Genomic DNA, 5,007 nt, shown 5'->3' with positions numbered 1-5,007 from the left:
ATATATATATATATATATATATATATATATATATATATTCATAAAAAGATAGATAGATAGATAGATAGATAGATAGATAGATAGATAGATAGATAGATAGATAGATAGATAGATAGATAGATAGATAGATAGATAGATAGATAGATAGATAGATAGATAGTATAATATAATGACTATAATTTTATAGGTTACAGTATATGTATATAGATTATTAAAGATGTTTATAGTTTTCCTTTAAAAATAGAATTTTATGAAATTACTTGAGTCAGATTCTGCTTAACTTCCATTTCTATATGTTTGTTGATACAGTTCAACAAAGTTTTTCAGGGAAAAAGAAGTTTTGATTCTTTAACCTGTAAAAATAATCAGGTAGAAGGAGACAAAATAAGTGCATTTCCCTTAAACAAGAAAAAACTAGTCACAAGACACAGAAAGCCCAAACTGCATCATTAAAAGTGGAGTGGAAATTTAATATTCCAGAGTAAAAGTCTAATAAATTCATTTATATTTACCTGAGCTGTTTCTTTTATCAGGATTATTTGCTGGCTGATAAAAGGAATGTTAAAGTTTCAACGTGAGAAACTGAGTTTCTGCTTATCTGCGTTTCTCTCATGCTTATCTCACATAACCGCTTTGATAAGCTTCACTCTTTATCACAAAAATAAGTCATGCTTCTAGAAAACAAAAACAGGAATGAGAAGTGCTTCTCATAAGGACAGCTGCTTAATAGTTTCAGATTGGAATTAAATGGGGTGGCACGGTGGCGCGGTTGGTAGAGCTGCCGCCTCTCAGCGAGAAGGTTGCTCCGGTTCAAATCCCAGCTGGGGGGCCCTTCTGTGTGGAGTTTGCATGTTCTCTTTTTGCATGTGTGGGTTTTTTCCGGGTACTCCGGTTTCCTCCCACAGACCAAAACATGCATGTTAGGCTGATTGGTAACTCTAAATTGTCTCTATGTGTCCCTGTGATGGACTAGAGACATGGGCACCAGTGACCCCTGCAACCTGAAAAGTAAGAAGCAGGCAAATACAATGGAAGGATGGATGGACTACTATATCACATCCCACCAGCATGATCACAGATATAACTTTGATAAAAATGTAAACGAGCAACCATTTAAATCTAAATGTGAAGGGAAAACAAAACCCTGAATGTTGGCACATCTAACCCACAAACACGGCATCGTTCATCAACTGCTACGTGCCGATTCTGAACACCAATTAGGTGCTGATTTGCTGAATGCTCTTCCCTCAATGTTCTGTGGTTGTCCTGCCAAATCCTCCCTGTCCTCATCGTGGAGTGAGATTCAATGAGAATCCCTACAAAGAAACACAGTTTAATAAAACCTAATAAATCTACTGAAGTGTTTTGCTTGTTAATTTTATTGTTTCTTTGATTTGCTGTGCAACACTTCAGTGCATTCTTTGTTATATATGTTCATCACAGCTAATCGATATTATCAAAAACAAAACAAGCTACAACTCAGATCATTTTACAAACACAGAGCTAAAATATGACATAGTCACCTTAACAGTTATATTCAACAAATACTTAGTAATAGTGAGCTATTAGAAATTCAATTCACTTCATTTTATTTATATAGCACCAAGTCACAACAGAAGTCATCTCAGGGCACTGAACAGAAACATTCATTTATAAAAATAATACATCTGAGGAGCAGACTGCTTTGAGTTTAACTACAAACCCAGAACTCTCATCTTGAGCAAGCATGAAGGTGACAGTGGAAAGGAAAAGCTTCCTTGTGAGGAAGAAACCTTTAGCTGAATCAGGCTCAGGACAAGTGGACGTCTGCTTCGACCGGCACGGTTGGATAGGAACAGATACACAATGGCAGGTCAAGAATCACATTAAGACAGAAATAGTATCAAATGAAAACACATTTAGTAACAAGCTCAGATTTACTAAAAATCACCTTTATTTGGGCTTTCTTTCAACGACACACAAGAAGACTGAACACTCTCGTGTCATTTGTGACTACACCCTCGGTCCCTGGTGGGAGACTTAGTCCCCGTACATTTACAGAACAAAAACAACAAAGACGTCACTGTAGTTGGTTTGGCCTCATATCTGTGTTAATCTCTAAAGTATTGGTTTGGAGAGCAAGTGTTGTACAAAAGTTTAAATTATGGTGCTCATGAGGCAAGGATCTTTTCCTGTTGCATTACTTTGTTTAATAATAGAAGTTATTTAGTTTAAATTATACATCTTGGAAAAATACATTAAAAACCATTGGATTAGTCTTATATTCCTAAAGAGTATTGGGGAGACTTTTCATATCTGCTATGCTACAACAAGAAAATGCCTGAAAAATGTCTTCAGGATTATTTGTCTTAACGAAAAATTATTTTCCAGTTTTCTTTTGTTGCTTTAAAATCTATTAGAATTTCAATCTTTCTTATCTCCACAGTAAGAAAAGCCATGATGGTGTAGGTTTCCTATGTTTCCAGCCATAATCCCTTTCTCCGCAGCTGCTGATCAGTGCAATCATCCACCATTTCACACCTGCACCTGATTTGGAAGAGTGCTTTGTATTAGGGTTAGGGTTAAGTATTTAAACTCCTGCCAGACGTTCGTGCGACGCTGGAACATTATGATTCCTTCTGTCTTACTCCGCTGTGTCTTCGGAGACCTCCTCACTACTTGAGACGTCGCCCTGCAATCGCCAAACACCAGCCTGAATCAAAATACCGAGTACCTTCAACCTGTTCCTCTCTCCACCAATACTCACCCCTTCTGGATCACGCTTCACCCTCCTCTGGAAACCTCATTTCTCCCTCGTCTACAAGTCGACCTGTAAAACAAATTAGAAGTAAGAAAACAATTATCTACAAGCAATTTTCATTCTTCAAGAATTCATAAATCTACCCATACTCACCTTGTCCTCTTTTTCCTTCCAGCCCTGAACGTTCCCTGCACTTTAGCAAATAAATCACTTACCTTTCCCTCCTGAGTCTGTGTCTCATCGGTCTAACTTGGGGTCAAATATATTTAATGTTAGATGGCTGGTAAAAGTATCTCTTATTTTTAAACAGTCCATCAAAAGAGCCTTCTGAAATGTTTTTATAGATGTTAACAAAAAAATGTTGCTCAACACTTATGTTTTAGTATCGGTTGAACACCGAAATACCTTCTTTAGCAGGGCACAAACTGGGAATCCCCTTTGTTTTGCTCCAAGTCAGCAGTGGTTTCTTGTTAAGTTTAGAAATGAAATGATCTTTTAAGATGTATGTTGAGAGAAAAACGAAAAACTTGGCAGGAAAGTTAAATGCCATAAATTCTTCTGTTCTCAGGTTTTAGTCATTATCAGTTAAAGCGGAGTTCAGAAAAAAATTACCCGATAAGCAGAAATCCTCTCCAATAGCTCCGGTATGTCGTCATCGAAACGCCTGCTTCTTTAGGCCCATAGACGGACTTGTGTGACACACACCAGGGATGTGTAGATCCAGTAGACGAGTAATCAGGTGACACAAGTGTTTCAGTGACTTGGTGTTGACGTGATCCCTAACAGCTGTTTTGTGTTTTCATACCCTATTTCGTAGGGGTTTTTTTTGGGCAGAGGCCGACAAAGACATGCAAAGACAAGTCGTCTTTTTAATTAAATGTTTATGAAACCAAAATATTTTAAATGCAATAAAGGTAACCGAGGAGTGTGAGAAAGCCATAACGGGAATGTTAAAATGACGTATTGCTCAGTGATTTGGCAGTCGCTAAGAAAAGTCTCAGGTGAAATATGCGTGTTGATCACGAATGGAAACAATTCAGTGTCAGGAATTCTTTTCTTGTCGAAAGTCACTACGTTACAGACAATGATCTTTATACTTTGGCATGAGCCAAAAGAAGCAAAGCCTGATATCTCCTTGTTTCCTGTTTTCGTTTGTTTTTATTTCTTTTTCCACACCCCATATTCAAGCTGCCTCTTCTAGCTTTAAACATATTATTGAAATATTAATATGATCCACGCAAAATAGTCAGAATAAGCCACCCAAAGGTGTACAAACAGTTAAAATGATGATTAATCATTAGATCACTTCCTTTTTTGTACACACTTCATTATTTTTGTTAATTCCCATCCCTTGATTTTATTTACAGTTCTATGGAATTACTTTGCATGTACTTATATATATGTATACTTTTCTAAAGAAACCATGACAACATTGTGAATTTTTTACATCAAATGGCCATCTGAGGAATGACTTTTTAAGGGTTTTTTTTTTTTACAAAAGCGTGCCTTGGACCTTTTTTTTCCTCAATAAAAGTACTTGTATTCTTTGTACGCTTACGTCTTTTCAAATTTTTTTATTTTCCTTTAAATGACTTCATGTCTTAATGTGTGAAGTTCCTCAAAATTACATTAAAAAATTTTTTTTTTCTTTGTAAATGACCAAACCTGATGAACACAAAATCAAACTATGAGAATATTTGTTTTGCTCTGTTATCTTTTTAGATTATTATGTTTCCTGCATTCCCCAGTGTTTTCTTCCTTGTCAGCTCCTGCTTCACCTGTTCTCAACCCTAATCACCCCAGGTGTTAGTCATATTGTCTCATTAGTCTCCCTTTAAAGCCAGCGTCTCTATGTTTCCTCCTTGTCCATGTACATGTATTGTGGTCCCCACAGCTTATGTTCTGCCATGTCAGTTTTTGTTCTGTGTTTTTGTTAAATAAATCCAATTTTCTTTATTTTACCTTTCAGTCCCCCATGTCTATCTGCACTTGTGTTTAACACTATGCAGATCATGTCACAAAATTATGATGTTAATGAGCACTTGATCTGGAATTCCACATCATTGGCTTATCATCTGCCTGAGGCTTTTCCTAACTCTGTCACAATGACCTAAACTACATAGTGCTTGTGAACGTATGAATACAAATGTATTAGAGTGTATAAGTATGTATTATATATATGTACAAGAATTAAATTAAATAATTTCCCTCTGGGATTAATAAAGTATTTTTGAATTGAACATACACACACACACACACACACACAT

The sequence above is a fragment of the Nematolebias whitei genome, chromosome 3 (assembly GCF_014905685.2).
Source record: "Nematolebias whitei isolate Nwh7 chromosome 3, NemWhi1, whole genome shotgun sequence".
Classification (NCBI taxonomy): domain Eukaryota; kingdom Metazoa; phylum Chordata; class Actinopteri; order Cyprinodontiformes; family Rivulidae; genus Nematolebias; species Nematolebias whitei.
Note: the sequence above shows the minus strand (reverse complement) of the source record.